The sequence below is a fragment of the Taudactylus pleione genome, unplaced genomic scaffold (assembly GCF_031769625.1).
Source record: "Taudactylus pleione unplaced genomic scaffold, aTauple2 ptg000370l, whole genome shotgun sequence".
Classification (NCBI taxonomy): domain Eukaryota; kingdom Metazoa; phylum Chordata; class Amphibia; order Anura; family Myobatrachidae; genus Taudactylus; species Taudactylus pleione.
In genome coordinates, this window is record NW_028284771.1 from 2,873,878 (window position 1) to 2,898,988 (window position 25,111).

Consider the following 25,111-nt stretch of genomic DNA (forward strand, 5'->3'; position numbering starts at 1 on the left):
ATAGCTTTGTCAGAAGATCTAATTTTAGTTATCATTTGATCTTAGGTTTATTAGTATGCATTTGTTGCATAATATCTGTTTGCATTCTACTTGCACTACTTCACTTCAATGGAATTCATTCTTGCCAGTTTGTAGCCTAATTCATTTTCCTGTGTAATTATTGTGTTAGCTGCCAGACAACTAAAGGATGTGCAGCTCGCATTTTACAAGCTGTGACATCCTCTGTTGAGAAGATGTTTTAGCAGCTTTATGCTGCCGATCTGCAGAACCCATTTAGAAAGATTTATCTTGTAGCTATGTTATTTTTTCCAAATAGCTCAAAATATTTTTAGATTAATATTATATTTTAACATTACTATTATTATTACATAATGTAATGGACAGAAGTAGATTCACTTTTTTTATATTTTTGGAATTCTATATAAGTTGAGGAAGAATAAGTGACAGTAAAGTGTGCATAAAATTAAATTGCTTCTAACGTCTATAAAACATACTACCACTGTTATCTCTAGTTTATAAGCAAAATGTTTTAGGCAGGTGTGGAAAAATGCTGCAAAGTAAGAATGCTTTAAAAAACAGAAGTGTTAACAGTTCATTTTTATCAATTAACAAAATGCAAAGTGAATGAACAGAAGAGAAATCTAAATCAAATCAATATTTGGTGTGACCACCCTTTTCCTTGAAAATAGCATCAATTCTTCTAGGTACACTTGCACAAAGTCAGGGATTTTGTAGGATTATAGTCAGTTGTATGATTAATCAATCATACCAAAGAGGTGATAATGATCATCATTTTCATATGTAGGTTGAAACACAGTCATTAACTGAAACAGAAACAGCTGGGTAGGAGGCTTAAAACTGGGTGAGGAACAGCCAAACTCTGCTACAAAGGTGAGGTTGTGGAAGACAGTTTCATGTCACAAGTCATAAACCATGTAAACACTAGGCACAGTAACAAGACATAACGTAGTTATACTGCATCAGCAAGGTCTCTCCCAGGCAAAGATTTCAAAGCAGACTGGGGTTTCAAGATGTGCTGTTCAAACTCTTTTAAAGAAGCACAAAGAAACAGGCAATGTTGAGGACCGTAGATGCAGTGGTCAGCCAAGGAACTTATTGCATCTGCTGAAAGACGTCATGCTTACTTCCCTTCAAAATCGGAAGATGTCCAGCAGTGCCATCAGCTCAGAATTATCAGGAAACCAGTAGGACCCAGGTACACTCAACTTCTGTTCAGAGAAATATGGCCAGAAGTGGTCTTCATGGAAGAATTCTTGCCAAAAAACCATACCTTTGACGTGGAAACAAGGCCAAGTGACTCAACTTGGCACTAAAACAGGAACTGGAGTGCAGAAAAATGGTAGCAGGTGCTATGGACTGATGAGTCAAAATTTTTAATATTTGACTGTAACAAAAGGCAGTTTGTTCGCCGAAGGGTTGGAGAGCGGTACAGACAACAGTGAAGCATGGTGGAGGTTCCTTGCAAGTATGGGGCTGCATTTTAGCCAGCAAATGGAGTTGGGGATTTGGTCAGGATTAATGGTGTCCTCAATGCTGAGAAATACAGGCAGGTACTTATGCATCATGCAATAACATCAAGGGAGGCATCTGATTGGCTCCAAATTTATTATGCAGCAGGGCAACGACCCCAAACATACTACCAATGTCATTAAAAGCTATCTTTGTCATAAAGAAGAACAAGGAGTCTTGGAAGTGATGATATGGCTCCAACAAAGCCCTGATCTCAACATCATCAAGTCTGTCTGGGATTACATGAAGAGACAGAAGGATTTCAGCAAGCCTACATCCACAGGAGATCTTTGGTTAGTTCCCCAAGATGTTTACAACAACCCCCCTGCCAAGTTCCTTCAAAAACTGTGTGCATGTGTACCTAGAAAAAATGATGCCATTTTGAAGGCAAAGGGTGGTCACATCAAATATTAATTTGATTTAGATTTCTCTTCTGTTCATTCACTTTGCATTTTGTTAATTGATAACGCACACACACAAACTCACACACACGTTTATGCAGAATATGTATGTATATTTCAGTATCAGCTGACTTAATACATTTACTTAAATACATTAGTCATGCAGCAACCCCTGTGCATTTTCTATTTTTAATACCCCCACTCCTATTTTAATGGGAACTGGTACACTAACCCGAGCTACTGCAAAGTTCTAGGACTATAATCCCAGGCTTCCCTGGTGCAGTGGTATTTGAGGTGTATCCTAACCACCAGGGTGTGCTGGAGATGGGACACAGAAATGATCTACCTAGTGCTAGGGACTCTGGGCCTGATTCAGACCCGGTTGCAAGCACTGTGCGCTCGCAACCGGGTCGATGGTGTGCCAGTGTGCATGCGCACGATGGAGCCGGTTCCATCGTGCGCATGCGCGAGACCCAGATAGCGACGGGCACTCTGTCGCTCTGGGTCTTGCAACAAAGGGGGCAAGCTGTCGATGTTGAGTGACAGCTCGCCCCCTTTGGTGGGCAGGCCGGGTGAGTGGCTGCCCAAACGGAAGCGTTCCCATGTGAATCACGAGTGATGTCAGTGGGAGAGATTTCGGCTCTGTTAGAGCCGAAATCTCTCTGGGGCTTGTGGCAACGAGGCCCTACCACAAGGGTCTCGTCGCAAGCCCGATGGTTGCGATGGTCTTGCCCATCGCGACCATCTTCCTGGCCGCTCGCTATAGCTGTGGGTGGTCACCCACATCTATGCGGGTTCTAAAAAAAAAAAATAGCCCGGCCCTGATTCAGAGCGAGTGCTCTCAGAGCGTCCGGTTCTGAATCAGGGCCTCTGATCCTTGTCCTTGTGTAGTGAGTAACTGAACTTCAGTAAAAAAAAAACAGATATTGTTTTCAATGTCACTGTCAGGGTATTTCTTATATCCAGGCATATGACACTGCTCCCTTACTGTAACAGTCACACATGGAAGGAGAGTTTACAGGACTATACTGAGAGATAATTTATTATTATTGGTTGTGGAATTTCCTGAATTTACAAATATCATGATCAATTAATTTCTAGTTCAGTTCATTAGTCACAACTAATATGTGCTCATCTGTATCAATGGGTGACATTAGACACTTTAGGGGGAATCCAGTTCAGCATGATGGACACAAAGTGCCTCTGGAGTGGTCCCACAAAGGTCCACAGTAAAATTAGCAATGTTTGGCTACTGCATTAAGCGGTAATGTGTGCAGCCAAAAACCCCTTTCCCTCCTGTAAAGTTATTATGTTGGTACTGCTGGACAAGAATGTGCTTATTAGTCACTGGAAGGAATTCAATTCACGGCGATGTACGCCACGTGGCATCAGCACCTCACAAACACTGACAATGATAATTTTCACCCATGCTCCATAAAGGTTAATCATAATTCTCCCAGATGTGTGTGGTACCTCGTAACCTCGAATAAAATTATAGTAGATGTTGAAGTGTGTTGGATTATTACAGTCTGATAATACTGGGTTGTGGTATGTTGGCAGGGACCCACTCTTGCTCTGGCACTCCATCCTCGGCAGCACTGTTGCTTCTTCCCTCCCTCCCACAGCAGCAGAGATGCACCCTTTCCCAGAAACAGACAAAATGGCAGACAGAATATATGCAAAAGGATTTTTTTATATTTTTCTAATGACTACAAAAAATTGCTGGAATGGGTCACTTTAATTAAAGGTAGAGAAGGCAAGTATTTTTCTTAAATAACATTAAATATATGATTCACTAGTGCAATATCCCATACACCTATGTGACGCTTCTTCTAAATATTCCCTCACAGACTGTACAGCAAATGCAAAGTAACTGGCCCTTCACAGATGCATATTTTTTTTACGTATCAAATTTTTATTGAAGACATTTTTAAAAAGAAAAACACAAGTAAATAAATGGGAGGGGGAGAAGGGATGGACAGAAGGCTAAAAGGGGAAGGAAGGACGGGAGGGATAACATGAAACTACAACCAAGCATGACTTAATCACAGGTTAGCAAAATCAGAGACATTAATCAGCCAAAATCAATAACCATTGATGAATTGGTAATTTGACTTAACTCTAATTCACAAATATTCATAGACATCCACAGAAGGACTAGTGGCAGCAAAGGACAAATTAAAGAGGGCGATATAGTTATAACCCACAAAACATATTTTGAGGGGCTTTGTGATAGGACAACCAAGGAGACAAGGTAGAGGAGAAAAAAGCAGCCTTGTCAATTATACTAGAAATTAATTCCATTTAGTAAGCAAACTAGACTGCTTCCACTATTCAATTTACAGAGGGAGGCAGAGGAAACTTCCAATTAAATGCAATATGACATTTGACTGCGTTCAGTATGTGCCAAATAAGTTTCTGCATTGGTTTGGGCACACCAGCAATAGATCTAGGTAAGAGAGTGTAAGAAGGGAAGGCTGGCATGGTAACCTTGGTGATCTGGAATATAAGACGATGGATCTTAGCCCAAACAAAAGATAGTTTTGGGTAAGACCAAAATATGTGAAGCAGGGTACCCACCTCACCACAGCCCCGCCAACAAAGTTCAGGGTAAAATGTATGTAATAACTGAGGATCCATGTACCCACGCAGATATATCTTGAGGGAGTTTGCTCGAAGTCGAACTGAAGTAGCTGAGGAAACTAGGTTAGATCTAATCTGATCTCATTCGTCGACTCCCAAGGTCTCCCTTGTGTCATGTTCCCAGACCTCCTCATGATGAAAAGAGGAGCATTGTAAGAAAGTAGAAGGCGATAAATGGTGTAGGGCAGACCCTTAGCAGGGGAGCGAAGGGCTCACAGCGATTCAAGAGTAGTTCTCAATTTAAGACTACTGTGAGGATAGAACGAGGTATAAAAACTGCACAGCTGTAGATATTGGTAGAAGCTATGGGACGGAATCCCCAGCCTATCACGGATTTTCACAGATGCATATTATGTACCACAAATTCTCACAGTAATGCCTATGTAGTGTAGCTGTTATCAATCATCTATACTTAGCAGTCAACAATCATATCTACTTGACAGTCCACAATCATATCTACTTGGCAGTTCACAATAATATCTACCTAGGAATTCACAATTATACCTGGTTACTTAAGCATGGAACAATATAGTCACATATAATTATATACACCCTCAATATTGGTTGGTTCAATGAAAGTTCTCCCTAAACAGATGAACAGTCCCTCATGCTAAATAGCAAAGTCCAGGACACAATGTAATCTAACAGAACTAATAAGGTAGCTTTACTTTTGTACTTTCAGCTCAGGTTTTTTTGGGGATCATTGTGTGCACTGTTGGGGCCTTACTTGGATCTACCGTATGCATACAATTAGATCTGTATTTAAATTGTATTGTTGCAGCACTGTTTTATGTATTAGGAGGAGGCTTGTAATTGCATATAAGAAATGGGGTTTTCTCACCAAGTCAGTAGAGTTTATAGGCAATGGCTTCCCCCTCCTGTTCAGGGCAAACTGGGATGACTAGCTATTTTCTTCACTGGTTTGCTTGGTCTGGTGCTGGGTCACTGGAGCTTATGGTGGTACCACATATACCAGCATCTGAGGCTGTCTTTGCACAACACTCTGCTGCTGGATCCCTGGAGCTGCTGTCTTTGTGGGGTTCTCTGCACAGTACCCTTCTGCTTCATCACTGGATCTGCTCTTTCTTTTGGATTCTCTGCAGTTGAGATTAAGAGGAGCTTTCTGTCCGGGTTGCATGTTCCTTCTCACAGCACAAGCAGAGAGGTCTCGACACCAAACCTCAATGTCTACAGGCATTCCAAACCCAGAAAACCCTTTTCTATCTTGTTACAACAATCTGCATAATGTATTGGTGGGTCCCCGAACTAGCAGTCTTTGCTTGACATCTACTGTAATTGTTTTTTTTTTGTTTCAATAGTTTGACAAGTTCTGGATTGGCCTTTTGCCTCTATGCGCTGTCTAAAGTCTTCCCAGTGTCCAATAACTTACTCAGCCTTCATAGGAGCAAATTTCTCTTTGCACTTGACTCCATTCCATTCTCTACTCCATCAATTCACTGTCGGATGTCCACAGAAGGCAAAACTTTCAGGGTTATTGCATGTTATTGGGTGGTTAGCAGTTGGCGAAAAACTGAGATTTCCATTGCCTCCCCTATTTATTCTCCTCCCTCTCTTCCTTCACAGCTAGACAAGACAGAGCATCTGTGTTTCCATTTGATTTTACAGTTCCATATTGCCCACACCAGTACCTAGCATTCCAACTTGAAGGAGATATAATTTTCATCTTTCCTCTCAGTCTTTCGAAGGCCTCTGTTGGTGTAAGCAATCACTCTTTCACGTCCCTCTTGGATCTGCAACAGGACTGCTCCAAGAGCCCCACATACTAGCATCCATGTATAGATAGAAAATCGTTTCATAGTCTGTAAAGGCTCGCAATGGAGCTTTGATTAGTTGGGTTTTAAACTAGTCAAATGACGTCTGGTGTTGCTTGTTCCATGGAACAGTGATGTTTTTGCAGTGCTCTTTTCCAGGCTTTCCTCACAGTAATTCATGTAAGAGTGTGGAAATCTTGATAAAGTTTTCCACAACTCTTTTATACTGTACTATACTGCCCAGGACCATGCCTATGCTCAGGACCAGGAGTGATGTTAAGAGCTTCTTTGGATTTGTAGGTTACTATAGGTCCTATGCAATTTGAGATTTATGGAAAACTTCATCAAGATTTCCACTCCTTTGCATAGGACCTATAGTAACCTAAAAAGCCAAGAAAGCTCACAATTTTATTCTGCTTTAATGTATTAAAAAAGACAGCAGTTGGACTATGGTACTATGGTATGAACTATCTTCAATCACTTTGATATTGTTTTTAATGAGTACTATAGACTGGATCATTTTTACCACCTTTGGCCATGGGTGGAAAAATGTAGTTTGTGGGGCAGATTTTTGCGACACAGCAGCATGTGGGGCCACCAAGTTTATATCATTAGAGGGCTAGGTGCCTGATTCAGAGATGTATACTATTAGCACAGTAGCTTTGAATGCAGCTGTTGTGCTAAACTATGCTAGTGCTGCAGAAGGCGTCTTGTGTAAATAGGCACCCACTGCTGGCTTCTGTGATCTGCTGCTGAATCCAAGGGCGCAGCTTCGGATCTCTCTGCGTATACATCGGTCATCTGAGTAACTTTCAGATTACTCAGGATGGTCCATTGTTACATACAGCTGAAGCCAGTGAAGCTGCGTACAAGGACGCAGCCACTGGCTTTGCACGCCCAGAAAACGGGGATGCCACCGCCGCACTTTCTTCGTCACTGCCTGATGCCCCCTGCTCCGCCCTCCAAAGGACTGCATCTTGTCAGTCAGGCTGCGGTATCAGGGCACTGCGAGCCAGCTTGCAGAAGTAGATCTACACATGTGCAGTACAGATCCTATACATGCGCAGATCTCCAAACAGCAGAGTTGTACACAAACCATCGGACCTAGGACCATTATTATTCCCTTCCCAGCTCTAAATAATAAATCTTGACATCTAAGACATAGCTAGTTCCATTTAGCAAGTTGATGCTGCAATACTCTGTGGATTTAAGTTAAGAGTCATTCATACAATAAAAAAGCCTCAAAACAAAACAGTAAAAGTTAAACACAGTTTATTGTGTTTAATACATTACAAAAAGCTACAAAACAAAACAGTAGGCTGAAACTTCAACTAAACAAAACTCAGCGAGTTTTTCTAAAGGTCTCAATTCTATAATATCCTTTTTTTCCTCCACTCTTAGTTACGCTCTGTAGCTAAACACATGTGAATTAAAAAAAAACAGAATAAAATACAATGCGTGTTCAAGGCCAGCAGCAGAGAGCCAAAAGGCCACCCAAGATGGCATTATCGTTGATTCCCATAGTTTAGTTAATGTGTTTCTATGGCATTTCAGCACCACATAAACTGCTTATACTGGATCAGGATCAGCATTCAGCTACAATAAAGTGGCTATCCGCTGTATTTCACAGATAAGACCACACTTTAGAGTTCCTTTAAGGCCCAGACATGGAGGCCTGATACAGAGTTGTATGCAATGCCAATGTTTTGGCAAATGGAACCATTTATTTTTTGCCACTGAACATGCTCCTGAGTCACTGCGCATGCTTCAGAGTACATTACGATAGTCGCAGGCAATTTCGAGTGTCGGTAAAAAACGCAGGAGTGTCTCAACTATTATGTCACATCATGTGTCTATGATCCCGTACGCAGGAAGCATGGCTACAGTGTCTCAGTTACGGCGCCCGTTCTGAGTGACCATAGACTCATTCAAGGAATCGATGTTTGCCTGATCTGCGTCCGATGCTGAGTATGGGCACGCAGTTGCGGACAGCTGCAAGGGCTCCAGTGGGCGTCTCAGTACAAGTTCCGGCCGCTGCTGCATTCGCATATTTTCGCACATACATGAGCTATCCATATTGTACAATATTATTATCTGTGACCAGTAGGTACTATAGTGCTCTGGAAAATTTAACTAACTCCATTAGAGTGTTTCTCTCCAGCTCCTGTTACAGCTTTTCACACATAGATGTGCCATCGCTTTCTGCTATTGCGGACATGTTGTTATATGGTGATCACTGACTCACTCTTGCTGGCTGGACCTACTACATTTCTCATCTGTGTTCACAAGGATGGACAACAATATGGTGTGAACAGGTGCGATTTAAGAGAGGAGGGGGCCTGTGTGTAGTCTCCATGTTGCCCCCCTACTGAACCAGTTGCAGATGAAACTCTGACACTGGGCCAGAGTCTACCGTGCATGCGCAGGTCATCAGGAGCAAGGCGCAAGGCATATCTTTATCAATGGCACCGATCTGGAGAGGTTAGTTTAATGCATGGTAACTGATCAGGTTGTTTAAGGTTAAAAATTTTTTTTTATATATATATATATATATTAGGGGTGAGCGGGTTCGGATTTCTGAAATCCGAACCCCCCCGAGCCCCCCCGATCCGAGTCCGATCCGAGTCAGGCTCGACTTTTCCCGCCTGACTCGGATCTGAAATCGAGGCAAAACGTCATCATCCCGCCTTCCGAGTCTCGCGGGTTTTGGATCCTATATAAGGTACCCGCGTCGGCGCCATTTTCTCACTCGGCTGTGGACAGTGAAGAGGGAGGGTGGGAGTTAGTGCTGTGTAGTGTAGTGTAGTGTAGTGCTGCTGTTGTCCACTACTTCAAAGTCCATAGGGGCTGGCTGTGTTGTGCTGTGCTGCTGTTGTTAATAGGGGCTGTGTCCACTACTTCAAAGTCCATAGGGGCTGGCTGGACTGTGTTGTGCAGTCAGTTCTCCATAGGGGCTGTGTCCACTCCAAAGTCCTGTGCAGTGTCCCAGTCCTAAAGGGGTGCTGTAGTGTTGTCCAGGGGGTGCTCTGTCCATCAGGGGTGCTCCCCCCAAGTGCTAAAAAAATAATATATTTTCTGTGTTTGTGAATTGTGTGCGCAGTAGCCGCACGTGCATCAACAAAGTAGTGCCAAGCGTGCGCCTGTGTCATAAGTAAAGGGCCGGCTGGCTTGACCGTTAAAGGGTGCTGTAACCCCCGAAAGTACACTCCAGTCCAAACCAAAAAAAAATTATTTTCTGTGTTTGTGAATTGTGTGCGCAGTAGCCGCACGTGCATCAACAAAGTAGTGCCAAGCGTGCGCCTGTGTCATAAGTAAAGGGCCGGCTGGCTTGACCGTTAAGGGTGCTGTAACCCCCGAAAGTACACTCCAGTCCAAACCTAAAAAAAAATTATTTTCTGTGTTTGTGAATTGTGTGCGCAGTAGCCGCACGTGCATCAACAAAGTAGTGCCAAGCGTGCACCTGTGTCATAAGTAAAGGGCCGGCTGGCTTGACCGTTAAGGGTGCTGTAACCCCCGAAAGTACACTCCAGTCCAAACCTAAAAAAAAATTATTTTCTGTGTTTGTGAATTGTGTGCGCAGTAGCCGCACGTGCATCAACAAAGTAGTGCCAAGCGTGCGCCTGTGTCATAAGTAAAGGGCCGGCTGGCTTGACCGTTAAAGGGTGCTGTAACCCCCGAAAGTACACTCCAGTCCAAACCAAAAAAAAATTATTTTCTGTGTTTGTGAATTGTGTGCGCAGTAGCCGCACGTGCATCAACAAAGTAGTGCCAAGCGTGCGCCTGTGTCATAAGTAAAGGGCCGGCTGGCTTGACCGTTAAAGGGTGCTGTAACCCCCGAAAGTACACTCCAGTCCAAACCAAAAAAAAATTAATTTCTGTGTTTGTGAATTGTGTGCGCAGTAGCCGCACGTGCATCAACAAAGTAGTGCCAAGCGTGCGCCTGTGTCATAAGTAAAGGGCCGGCTGGCTTGACCGTTAAAGGGTGCTGTAACCCCCGAAAGTACACTCCAGTCCAAACCAAAAAAAAATTATTTTCTGTGTTTGTGAATTGTGTGCGCAGTAGCCGCACGTGCATCAACAAAGTAGTGCCAAGCGTGCGCCTGTGTCATAAGTAAAGGGCCGGCTGGCTTGACCGTTAAGGGTGCTGTAACCCCCGAAAGTACACTCCAGTCCAAACCTAAAAAAAAATTATTTTCTGTGTTTGTGAATTGTGTGCGCAGTAGCCGCACGTGCATCAACAAAGTAGTGCCAAGCGTGCACCTGTGTCATAAGTAAAGGGCCGGCTGGCTTGACCGTTAAGGGTGCTGTAACCCCCGAAAGTACACTCCAGTCCAAACCTAAAAAAAAATAAATTTCTGTGTTTGTGAATTGTGTGCGCAGTAGCCGCACGTGCATCAACAAAGTAGTGCCAAGCGTGCGCCTGTGTCATAAGTAAAGGGCCGGCTGGCTTGACCGTTAAGGGTGCTGTAACCCCCGAAAGTACACTCCAGTCCAAACCTAAAAAAAAATTATTTTCTGTGTTTGTGAATTGTGTGCGCAGTAGCCGCACGTGCATCAACAAAGTAGTGCCAAGCGTGCGCCTGTGTCATAAGTAAAGGGCCGGCTGGCTTGACCGTTAAAGGGTGCTGTAACCCCCGAAAGTACACTCCAGTCCAAACCAAAAAAAAATTATTTTCTGTGTTTGTGAATTGTGTGCGCAGTAGCCGCACGTGCATCAACAAAGTAGTGCCAAGCGTGCGCCTGTGTCATAAGTAAAGGGCCGGCTGGCTTGACCGTTAAAGGGTGCTGTAACCCCCGAAAGTACACTCCAGTCCAAACCTAAAAAAAAATTATTTTCTGTGTTTGTGAATTGTGTGCGCAGTAGCCGCACGTGCATCAACAAAGTAGTGCCAAGCGTGCGCCTGTGTCATAAGTAAAGGGCCGGCTGGCTTGACCGTTAAGGGTGCTGTAACCCCCGAAAGTACACTCCAGTCCAAACCTAAAAAAAAATTATTTTCTGTGTTTGTGAATTGTGTGCGCAGTAGCCGCACGTGCATCAACAAAGTAGTGCCAAGCGTGCGCCTGTGTCATAAGTAAAGGGCCGGCTGGCTTGACCGTTAAGGGTGCTGTAACCCCCGAAAGTACACTCCAGTCCAAACCTAAAAAAAAAATATTTTCTGTGTTTGTGAATTGTGTGCGCAGTAGCCGCACGTGCATCAACAAAGTAGTGCCAAGCGTGCGCCTGTGTCATAAGTAAAGGGCCGGCTGGCTTGACCGTTAAAGGGTGCTGTAACCCCCGAAAGTACACTCCAGTCCAAACCAAAAAAAAATTATTTTCTGTGTTTGTGAATTGTGTGCGCAGTAGCCGCACGTGCATCAACAAAGTAGTGCCAAGCGTGCGCCTGTGTCATAAGTAAAGGGCCGGCTGGCTTGACCGTTAAGGGTGCTGTAACCCCCGAAAGTACACTCCAGTCCAAACCTAAAAAAAAATTATTTTCTGTGTTTGTGAATTGTGTGCGCAGTAGACGCACGTGCATCAACAAAGTAGTGCCAAGCGTGCGCCTGTGTCATAAGTAAAGGGCCGGCGGGCTTGACCGTTAAGGGTGCTGTAACCCCCGAAAGTACACTCCAGTCCAAACCTAAAAAAAAATTATTTTCTGTGTTTGTGAATTGTGTGCGCAGTAGCCGCACGTGCATCAACAAAGTAGTGCCAAGCGTGCGCCTGTGTCATAAGTAAAGGGCCGGCTGGCTTGACCGTTAAAGGGTGCTGTAACCCCCGAAAGTACACTCCAGTCCAAACCAAAAAAAAATTATTTTCTGTGTTTGTGAATTGTGTGCGCAGTAGCCGCACGTGCATCAACAAAGTAGTGCCAAGCGTGCGCCTGTGTCATAAGTAAAGGGCCGGCTGGCTTGACCGTTAAAGGGTGCTGTAACCCCCGAAAGTACACTCCAGTCCAAACCAAAAAAAAATTATTTTCTGTGTTTGTGAATTGTGTGCGCAGTAGCCGCACGTGCATCAACAAAGTAGTGCCAAGCGTGCGCCTGTGTCATAAGTAAAGGGCCGGCTGGCTTGACCGTTAAGGGTGCTGTAACCCCCGAAAGTACACTCCAGTCCAAACCTAAAAAAAAATTATTTTCTGTGTTTGTGAATTGTGTGCGCAGTAGCCGCACGTGCATCAACAAAGTAGTGCCAAGCGTGCGCCTGTGTCATAAGTAAAGGGCCGGCTGGCTTGACCGTTAAGGGTGCTGTAACCCCCGAAAGTACACTCCAGTCCAAACCAAAAAAAAAATTATTTTCTGTGTTTGTGAATTGTGTGCGCAGTAGCCGCACGTGCATCAACAAAGTAGTGCCAAGCGTGCGCCTGTGTCATAAGTAAAGGGCCGGCTGGCTTGACCGTTAAGGGTGCTGTAACCCCCGAAAGTACACTCCAGTCCAAACCTAAAAAAAAATTATTTTCTGTGTTTGTGAATTGTGTGCGCAGTAGCCGCACGTGCATCAACAAAGTAGTGCCAAGCGTGCGCCTGTGTCATAAGTAAAGGGCCGGCTGGCTTGACCGTTAAAGGGTGCTGTAACCCCCAAAGTACACTCCAGTCCAAACCAAAAAAAAAATTATTTTCTGGGTTTAGCCGCACGTATATATCAAATCGATATAACATAAATGGAGGACCAAACTTTCTCCGATAAAAATAAAATAGAGAAAGATCAAGAACCACTTCCTCCTAGTGCTGAAGCTGCTGCCACTAGTCATGACATAGACGATAACATGCCATCAACGTCGTCTGCCAAGGCCGATGCCCAATGTCATAGTAGAGGGCACATACAATCCCAAATGGCAAAGTTCAGGAAAATGACCTTGAAAAAGACATTTAAATCAGCTGAAGAGAAACGTAAACTTGCCAATATGCCATTTACGACACGGAGTGGCAAGGAACGGCTAAGGTCGATCCCTAGTATGTTCATGACTAGTGGTTCAGCTTCACATGACGATGGAAGCCCTCCTCCCACTAAAAAAATCAAAAGAGTTAAGCTGGCAAAAGCACAGCGAAGAACTGTGCTTTCTAAGAAGATATCACAAATCCCCAAGGAGAGTCCAAGTGTGGTGGTGGTTGCGATGCCTGACCTTCCCAGCACTGGACGGGAAGAGGTGGCTCTTTCCACCATTTGCACGCCCCCTGCAAGTGCTGAAAGGAGCACCCACAGTCCACTTGCTGATATGCAAATTGAAGATGTCACTGTTGAAGTACAACAGGATGAGGATACTGGTGTAGCTGGCGCTGAGGAGGAAGTTGGCGAGGAGGATTCTGATGGTGATGTGGTTTGTTTAAATCAGGCTCCGGGGGAGACAGTTGTTGTCCGTGGGATGAAAAAGCCCATCACGGTCATGCCTGGGCAGAAGACCAAACATTCCACCTCTTTGGTCTGGCAATATTTCTATCCAAATCCGGACAACAACTGTCTTGCCATATGTACCATATGTAAAGGTGAAATAAGTAGGGGTAGGGACGTCAACCACCTAGGAACATCCTCCCTTATACGGCACCTGCAGCGCGTTCATAAAAAGTTACTGTCAAGTTCAGAAACTTTGGCTAAGACCGTAAGCAGTCCAGGGACACCTAAATCCCGTTGTCCTGTTGTATCCAAGCGCCTGCAAACCACACCGTCAACTCCCTCCTCATCAATTTCCTCCTTAGTCAGGATCGGAAGTAGTCCTGCAGGCCATGTCACTGGCATGACTGACTCTCCTATCCGGGATTCCTCTGGAGGATCCTGCATTGCTACGCCTACTGCTGCCGCTGCTGCTGTTGCTGCTGCTGGGAGTCGTTCATCATCCCAGAGAGGAAGTAGGAACACCACTACTTTTACTAAACAATTGACCCTCCAACAGTCCTTAGCGAGGAGGATGAAGTACGACAGCAGTCATCCTGAAGCAAAACGTATAACTGAGGCCTTGACTGCTATGTTGGTGTTAGACGTGCGTCCGGTATCCGCCATTAGTGCAGTGGGATTTAGACAATTGATGGAGGTAGTGTGTCCCCGGTTCCAAATCCCGTCTAGATTCCACTTCACTAGGCAGGCGATACCGAGACTGTACAGAAACGTCAGAAAAAGTGTCCTCAGTGTCCTGAAAAATGCCGTTGTACACAATGTCCACTTAACCACGGACATGTGGACAAGTGGAACAGGGCAGACTAAGGACTATATGACTGTGACAGCCCACTGGGTAGATGTATCACCTTACGCAGCAACAGCAGCAGCGTCACCAGTAGCAGCATCTCAGAAACGCCAGCTCGTTACAAGGCAGGCTACGCTGTGTATCACCGGTTTCAGTAAGAGGCACACCGCCGACAACCTCTTAGAGAAACTGAGGGAAATCATCGCCCAGTGGCTTACCCCACTTAGACTCTCCTGGGGATTTGTGATATCTGACAACGCCACCAATATTGTGCGGGCATTACATCTGGGCAAATTCCAGCACGTCCCATGTTTTGCTCACACAATAAACTTGGTGGTGCAGAATTTTCTGAAAAGCGACAGGGGCGTGCAGGAGACGCTTTGGGTGGCCCGAAAAATTTCTGGCCACTTTTGCCATTCAGCGACTGCGTGCCGAAGACTGGAGCGCCAGCAAACACTCTTGAACCTGCCCCGCCATCACCTGAAGCAAGAGGTTGTGACGCGGTGGAACTCAACCCTCTATATGCTTCAGAGGATGGAGGAGCAGCAAAAGGCCATACAAGCCTATACATCCACCTATGACATAGGCAAAGGAGGGGGTATGCACCTGACTCAAGCGCAGTGGAGAATGATTTCCGTGTTGTGCAAGGTTCTTCAGCCCTTCGAACTTGCCACACGTGAAGTCAGTTCAGACACTGCCAGCTTGAGTCAGGTCATTCCCCTCATCAGGCTTTTGCAGAAGCAGCTGGAGAAAGTGAAGGAGGAGCTAAGACGGAGCGATTCCGCTCGGCATGTGGGACTTGTGGATGAAGCTCTTCATTCGCTTTGCCAGGATTCCAGGGTGGTCAATCTGTTGAAATCAGACCACTACATTTTGGCCACCGTGCTCGATCCTAGGTTTAAAGCCTATGTGGTGTCTCTCTTTCCGGCCGACACAAGCCTGCAGAGGTGCAAAGACCTGCTGGTGAACACACTGTCAGCTGAAGCGGAACGTGACACGTCAACGGCTCCTTCTTCATTTTCTCCCGCAACTGGGGCTGCCAGGAAAAAACTTAGGTATCCTAAGCAACCCGCTGGCGGTGATGCAGGGCAGGCAGGACCAAGTTTGGACATCTGGTCCGGACTGAAGGACCTGGCAACAATTTCTGACATGTCTACTGTCACTGCATATGATACTGTCACCATTGACAGAATGGTGGAGGATTACATCGGTGACAGCATCCAAGTAGGCATGTCAGACAGTCCATACCTGTACTGGCAGGAAAAAGAGGCAATTTGGAGGCCCCTGTACAAACTGGCTCTATTTTACCTGAGTTGCCCCCCCTCCAGTGTGTACTCCGAAAGAGTGTTTAGTGCAGCCGGGAACCTTGTCAGCGAAAGGCGTAGGAGGTTGCTTCCACAGAATGTGGAGAAGATGATGTTCATCAAAATGAATTATCAGCTCTTCCAGGGAGACCAGCCTCCAGAACGTACAGAGGGACCTGTGGTGGTGGATTCAAGTGGGGACGAGTTAATACTTTGTGAGGATGAGGATGTACACACTGAAGAGGGTGAGGAATCGGTGGATGAGGAGGATGAGGATGACATCTTGCCTCCGTAGAGCCAGTTTGTGCAGGGACACATTAATTGCCAGCTTGTTTTGTGGGGGCCCAAACGAACCAATCATTTCAGCCACAGTTGTGTGGCAGACCCTGGCGCTGAAATGATTGATTTGTTAAAGTGTGCATGTCCTGTTTATACAACATAAGGGTGGGTGGGAGGGCCCAAGGACAATTCCATCTTGCACCTCTTTTTTTCTTTGCATTATGTACAGTTTGGGGCCTAGTTTTTCTAACTGCCATCCTGTCTGCCACTGCAGTGTCACTCCTAGATGGGTCACGTGTTTGTGCCGCCCACTCGTGTCGCTTAGCATAGTCATCCAGCTACCTCGGTGCAACCTTTTGGACATAAAAACACTATTGTGAGGTGTGAGGTGTTCAGAATAGACTGGAAATGAGTGGAAATTAAGGTTATTGAGGTTAATAATAGCATAGGAGCAGAAAAACCTACAAATTCTGTGATTTTAGCTGTTTTTATGCTTTTTTTCAAAAAAATACAGATCCAAAACACAAAACCCAGAACCCAAAACACGGAAGGGTGGTTTTGGCAAAACCAATCCAGATCCAAAACACGAAGAAAGATCCAGATCCAAAACCAAAACACAAAACACGAAAAGTGGCCGGTGCACACCCCTAATATATATATATAAAACATACACATATACACATTTTTATATTTTTGTGTCAGTGTTTATTACCTGTAAGATCCTCACAAATAAATTGTCAGCCTCACAAATACATTTTTACTTGCTTATGCGTTGCAGACGCCCAGGACATGACTTTGTTGACTCTTTCTGATTGTCAGAAGAAAGGGATTATCCAAACAATTTGTTTTCAATAAAATCCTCGGCATCCTGTCTTTCAGTTCAGGAAGTTATAGAGTGGTGTATTAAGTTCTCCGTGGGAGCCAACATATTAACTGCATTCCACTGTAATTGAGCACAGAGCCACAGTCCTTACATCTCTAATGAACTGTGTTGTCATCTGAAAATAACAATACAAGTAGGCCTAAAAATGACACCAAATTTATTGGAGTTTTTTTACAGAAGCTTTAGAACGCTATGTATATTTTTCATAAGACACTGTATGAGCATGTGTCATTTGGCACAGTAAATCTTGCCTCTTTATTTATTTTTTATTACCAGTTATTTATATAGCGCACACATATTCTGCAGCACTTTACAGAGAATATTTGGTCATTCACATCAGTCCCTGCCCCAGTGGAGCTTACAATCTATATTCGCTACCACATGCTCACACACATACCCACTAGGGTTACATATTTTGTTGGAAGCCAATTAACCTCCCTCTTTGATATTTACATTATTAAAATGAGTGGAAGTTGCCATTGCCATAATGCTTTCAGACTTGTGTACTGATAGCTGTAGCTTCCCACCACATGATACAGGCCAATGATGTGTACACATGTCTAGAATTCATTGATTGGAGAGAAGTATATACTTATAGTCAATTGTCATATCAAAACACACACCAGAAACACCTTACATAAACAGCTGTAAAACACTGTCATAGTTAATGTCAAAGTATTACATGTAAGTAGAGTTCGTCTTTTCATTTATTATCATCATGAGCATTTCTGCAAGTGTTCAATAAATCAGCAATTCAGGACAATTAAACTTTATTTTCAGATTTTTTAATATTTAGAAAAGTTGCACAACACTGATACTCTATTTTAATGGTAGCAGGGTTATGCACAGACAATGCTATAAACAGAGCCTTGGGCCAACTCCGTCACTCAATATGTGATGTCATGGTGTTGCGAAGACGGAACTGGGCTGCTGTCAGGATTATAAAGCTGAGTTCCTGAATCATCCTAACAACGCGCAAGGTGATCTATTTCACGCCTGAGGATTGGTTTCGATAGGAACTGGCGTGGGACTCTGAAGGAGAGATTAGAGGAGCATGGATAAACTTGGATAGCTTTATCCAGGACCTCCTCATAAAGGGATATGAGGATATGGTAGTGAATGAGGTGCCCGAACGCGATGACAGAATAAAGAAAGTCTATTTTATTAATAAGTTGAGTTGAGAGATTAACAGTTTGATTTGACAGAAATCCGATGTTGAATAATATAATTTGCTTTGATAAATAAGTGTCTGATGATAAAGAACAATAACTTGATTTGATAAGAGTCCAATGATAAAGAACAATAACTTGATTTATTATCCTTCGATGTTGAAGGATAATAAGTTGATTGGTTGAAGATCCGATGTTTGAAGAGTAATATTTGATTTGATGAGGATCCGATGTTTTTAGAATAGTATTTGATTTGTGAAGGATCCAATGTTTGAGGAATAATAATTTATTTACTGAGGATCCGGTGTTTGAAGACTAATAATTGATTTGCTGAGGATCGATGTTTAAAGAATATTAATGTTGATCGGCAAGAAACGATGATGATACTTTAGTGTAGTTGATCGGTCAGGACCGATGGTGATACAGTAATGTAGTTGATCGGTAAGGACCAATGGTGATACTTTAATGTAGTTGATCAGTAAGGACCGATGGTAATATGAGAGATAATACTCAATGGCAATTCCAGACTGCAGCAGATGGTATTGGAGTCTGGTTCGAGATGAAGGAAATAGAATAGGACGGACTGCACCATTTAGATAAGGCATATCCGGGAGCTCAGTACTTGAGCTGCAACTTCAGCGATAAGCAACGTTCTACTGGCAACAGAGGCCAGTCAGGAAAAGGAATTTATAGGGCAGGATCCCTGATGGTTAAATACCACGGTCAGCAGGTCAGAAGGTAGTGTTGCTCACCCCTAGTTCTAGCCCTGGCTATTGATGTACTGTACAACTGTAGCTTGATTATGCTCTTTATGTGTCCATACTGTTCTATAGGCTTACCTCCCAACATTTACTCCTGGGTGTTTCAGGACAACATGCATGTGCTGAAGGCAAAATGGACGTGACTGCGCCACATTGGAAGTGCTGTGCTGTTCCTCTCTGATGAGAGCAGTGAGAGCTTGACCTTCCAGCCCTCTCCTGGGACACTGCGGCCTGCGTGAAGGATGGTGGAACAGTGCCCTAAAGGCAGGACTTCTGACCAAACCTAACTGTTTGTGAGATATGCTATAGGTTCAGTCTATGGACACAACTCAATAATAAATTATACCTCTTACTGATCAAATTATAAGGACATTTGCTGATGTAACTAAGAGAAATATTTCTTATTGTATTATGTTTTCGTCAATGTCTTAAACTACTCACCTTCGGCTCTACATTCTTATTTTGAGATGCAGTGGTGTATCTATACTGGGTGCAGTGTGTGCAGGGCACACGGGCCCCACACCGCACACACTGCACCCATATTATTTTAAACTTACCTGTCCGTGGTCCTGCGGCAGGTGTCAGCGCTGCTCAGAACACCGGAAAATGGCCATCGTGGCCATTTTTCCGGTGTTCTGTGCATGAGCAGTAGACTCTGGGCACACTCTAGTGCCCATAGTTTACTGTGCATGCACAGAATGCCGGAAAATGGCCGCGGCGGCCATTTTCTCAGCGTTCTGTGCATGCGCAGTAGACTCTGGGCACACTCTAGAGCCCGGAGTCTACTAATGCTCCGGTGGTTGGCCAGCCATGTGAGTCAGCTGCCGGCAGACTGGGGAGAGAGGAGGGGGCCCCGCACGGGGAGTGTACACGGGCCCTTCCTCTCTTAAGACGCCCCTGGGGAGATGTATCAAGCATTCTAAAGAATGGAGACGTTGCCCTTGGCAACCAAGCAGCTTCTAGCTAGCATTTTTCAAGTACATTCTTCAGAAGATTTGATACATCTCCCCCTAAGAGGGAAATTCAATTCAATGTAATGTGTCGGTGGATATCACCACGATATCCAGCTGCCGACATTGCAAACTATTAGAATACACAATCTTCACTAACTTAAATCTATTGGTGTGAGCATAGATACCAGTCACAAACTGCTTTAGCTTGACTGTTCTGTAGGCACTTTGCGGCCACTGCACTAAACTGAATTGAAAAGTCATGGTTAACCTCAGAATACAAGCAAGAGATCAGCACAATGAGCAGACAGTGATGGACTCTGGAATGCCGCTGACATATATAAAACTATTCAACTTTATTGCGCTGTAGGCAAACTGCTCCTACTGAAGAAAGTAGAACAGTGTCTGGGTATTTTTTAGCACTGGGGCCATAGAGAATACCTCCTCAAGAAACTGGAAGACAAAACAATGTGAGAATTCCTAACCAATTTAAGTGCGCTGAAACGAGTATGAGAGCAATGATGGAAGAATAAATCTTGATAACTTGCTTATAATAATTTACAAATCCCACAAATCAATCTACATCTTTGAGGCCTAAAAAAAGGGGATAAATTTACTAAAGGTCGATTTCTATCGATTTTAATAGATTTCAAATCGATCTAAATCGATGTTGTGTTTCTGGGGTTAAATTACACATTTATAAATAGGTAATTTTTTAAATTTGCTTGTTTAAGTGTTAGTAAATGTGTGATTTAGCCCCAGACACACAACATTGATTTAAATAAATTTTAAATTGATAAATATCGACCTTTAGTACATTTACTGCTAGGCTGTGGTTAGATCTGTAGCACTTTTTCATACTTTTTCATACTTGGGGCTTGGTTCAGCTGATTCTCACGGATCGCAGTTGCTAAAATATGCTAATGCTTTCCAAAACACATCCAAGCATAGGGACAGCCACTGCTGCCTTCTCGTATACGTACGGCAATGTGCAACAGCGTAAACATCGGTAGCATCGACCGACGCAAAGCAGATAGCCATGCTTCATCTGTGGCTGGTCTGTTAAAGAGATCGCAGTGCCTAATTTATGCACATCCATGAAACAGTGTTTAAATGGCCAGACATGACTATGTTTTTCTAACCACCCCCCTGTTACCAACTCTAAACGCTGACTACCTGTCACTCACTTTGAGAGTGGGAACTGTGGGCCTGATTCAGTCCCGCTCGCAAGCGCATTGCGCTCGCAAGCGGGTCGATGGTGGCCCAGTACGCACGTGCGACGTGCACACTGTGCCTGCGTGAGCCCCGGAGTGAGGTCAAAAAAGCACTCGCTCTGGGACTCACTATAAAAGGGGCGGCTGTCGATGTTGCGAGCGCCTCTGAATCAGGCCCTGTGTTTGCATAATCACAATGCAATTGCTGTGTGTGCGCATTATGGCATTTGCGCATGCGCATTAGCAAACATTCGCTTGATTTGCGTAAAGATCACGTCCGTATGAATCAGACCCTCAGGGTACATTTGAGGCTGGATCCTGAAATAATGCATAATACTGCTTGATTGGAACCTGTCATTATTTAAATACACATTTTTTGAATTTGCTATATAACTGTATACACATAATATAATACTTTGATGATTTTTTCTAATATATACATTAAAGGAGCTTGTATATTGCTGCAAGCCATTGTATAGATAGAAAAAATAATAGTTCTTCAAAGGAAAAATATATAATTTTCAGGTTATGCTCAAATCATACAGTATAATTCCAAAGTGGGAATTCAGTAAGAAAGTGAAGGAATGTATGTACAGGTTGAGTCTCCCATATCCAAAATGCTTGGGCCCATTGTTATTTTGGATATTGGAATATTCTGTATTTTGGGATATTTGCATACCATAATGAAATATATTGTGAATGGGACCCAAATTTAAACACAGAATGTATTTATGTGTTATATACACCTTATACACACAGCCTGCAGGTCATTTTATACAATCTTTGCAATAATTTTGTGGCTTAAACAAAGTTTGTGTACAGAAATGAAAATCAATTATGTTTCATATACACCGTGACCTTATACACACAGCCTGCAGGTAATTTTATACAATATTTTTAATCATTTTGTGCCTTAAACAAAGTTTGTGTACATTGAACCATCAAAAATCAAAGGTTTCATTATCTCAGTCATGCCAAAAAAATTATGTTTTTCAGAATATTACGTATTTCGGATTATTTAAATATGGGAGACTGAACCTGTAAAAGAAAGGTCGGTAATTCTAACTTCTGCATGTGCACAGGTTGCAGAGAAGACTGATAAGAAAACATGAGGTTTCTGTACCAGGCCTGGAAAAATAATTAGAGTAATGGTTTTAACAGACAGGGTCTGTTGGCAAAATTTCAAAGGAAAATCAGTTAAATCTTGTAACAGTTTGGATGTGAGCTGATGACTGTCAGACAACAGTGTAGTACGACACTCGATATAAGGAAAAATGCACTGTGTATGGTTTTATCGCTGACTACAGTGAGCATGGCAAAACAATCATTTAAGACAGAAAATTTCAACCTAAAAATAACAAGTAGTGCAGGAATTAAGCTACTGTACAGATCTAATTAGCAAGAGTAAACTAAGAGGATGAGAAATGTTTTATAATATTTGTAGTTTATGCAAACTGGCTATTTATTAGCTTATTGCTGTAAAAAGAATATTCATCATTCATATCAGTCCTTGAAGAAATGTTTATTACTAGAGATTAACAAAGATCTGTGCTCTAACCAGCTAGAATGCCGTGTTCTGCAGACACATACTTTCCTATTCTCCCAGAAGACTTCCAAATCTCGGGTGACTCTCCTGGATGCCCAGAAAGTGGTCATGTTTCCTGGAGGCCTCATTCAGAAGTGAAGCGGGTGGTCCAGGCGGCTTAATGACGCGATTGATACTGAATTGCGCAATCTTGGACCCAGGTGTTTGATACTTGTATATTGGGCCAGGGCCACCATGATGTCATCATAGTATCATGCACCCGATAAGTCGTCAAGTCTGAGTTTGTCACCAAAATGGTCTGCCACCAGTTTGATGGAGACCTGCTACTCCATGCTGTAAAGTAATTAAAAGAAGTATCTTTCCACCTTGGTTATTTAGCTTTCATTTTTGGGTTTTACCAAATCATGCATTATAGTGGCCTGATATTTTCTGTGTGTTTGAAAAAATTAGATAAAAGCTACACATAAGAGAAGCAAATCGAGTATTTAAGTACTTAACCATACAATACTTCCCTGTTCTGTCGACTCGGATTCTCTGCTCTGCTGACCTGATCCAATCCGCGGATCGGCGGCAAGCAAAGATCAGTGATCCATTGGCGGATCAAGCAAATTTACCATGTAAAAAATCTCTGACTCTCCAATTACGACCATTTGGTGGTCAGGTTCAGGGAATCGAGATTTTTCAACATGTTGAATATTCCAGATTCCCTGATCCCGCCATCTTCAGAACGGGTAATTACTGTGATAGGAGCTCGATGTATGGGCCCTAAGATATTATGAAGTTTCACACAACTTTTATAATATGGAGCCATTATTATTCTGATATCCAGCTTTTACTCAAATTTTAATCACATTTTGAATAAAGGGAGCTTGTTTTGTAAAATTGATGACATTTTCTCTATGATGCTGTGATATTATTGATGTTACTTATTTTGTATGAGCTATATAGCTGAGAAGATAGGCTTCCATAAACTACTGTTGTTCAATTGTCCTGCAATAAACATGTATTGTATTTAACAAATATTTAAAAGCTGATCTTAGCTTGGCCCAACAATAATAGCACCATGGCGCAATGATTAGCTTGCTGCCTCACAGCACTGAGATCTTGGGTTAGATCCCTACCTGTGTGGAGTTTGTATGTTCTCCCTGTATATGTGTGGGTTTTCTCTAGGTTCTCCTGTTTCTTCCCCCAAGCACCCAAAATCATACTGGTAGGTTAATTGACATCTGATAAAAATTAACCCCAGCATCGATTTGTGTTATCGAATATATACTGGGGCAGGGACTGATGTGTATGACTAAATATTCTCTGTAAAAGCGATGCGTAGTTTGTGTGCTCTATATAAATAACAGTTTATAAATAATTATAAATAAATGGTATAGAGTCAAAGGGGTATATTAATTATAGTGCGGGTTTTTAGAAGTGGAGATGTTGCACCAATCAAATTCTACTTAACATTTATCTAGCACCTTCTAGAAGATAATAGTATCTGATTGGTTGCTATGGGCAACATCTCCACTTCTAAAAACCTGCACTAAAGTAAATATACCCCAAAGAGAGTTAGCTTATTTTGTTTATTCAACATAAAAAAAACAATCTGTCTAGAATAGTATCAATGTCTGAGATTCCTGACATATATGTAGCATAGTTCCTTTACACGCAACTGCCCCCAAGCAATAGCAGGAATCATCAGTATGCACATTAAAACCAATGCCAATGATAAAGGATTCTTTTGGAAATTCTCTTTATGGTTTCTGCATTTTCTTGAATCAGAAGATAGTACCTGGAGACAGGTCAGCAACACAAAATTCCCTGGTATGGTTTTGGTAACTCTTTTAAAAATGTATTCCCTCTCATCAGAACCTTTTTGACATAGTAGAAGTGAATCCTTGCCATAACATTCTATGAGGCAGAAGATGGCACCATCTAGATTGGATTAGTCTCTGAACTCTGTCAATGCATGAATGCACATCTAGCGTGACAGGAGTTGATGGTTTAGCTATATATTAATTTTGTAAGGTCTGTCCCATCTCCTCAATGTGCGCAGTGGAAGCCTGGGTGTGTGCTTTAATGGCTGCCACTGTGATGCAGACTCTAGCCAGCTGCTGAAGAGGAATTGAACCAGGGGCATCTCTATAATGGTGCAGGGTGTGCTGTGCACATGGGCACACCTTGCACCTATATTACCTAAATTACTTCACCGAGGTCCTGCGTCGGGTCTCTCAGCGCTGCTCAAAATGCCAGAAAATTGCCGCCGTGGCCATTTTTCCAGCTTTTTGCACATGCGTTGTGAGGAAAACGCTTGGAAAATGGCGGCTGCGCCATTTCCCTGGTGATCTGCGCATGCACAGTAGACTCTGGGCACACTCTAGTACCCAGAGTCTACTGTTCTGCTGTGGCCGGCCAGCCGCGTCAGTCGGCTGCCGGCCGTCGGGGTTAGAGGAGGGGGCAAGTGGCGGGGGATGCACACGGGTGCCCTCCTCTCTAAAGACATCCCTGAGTTGAA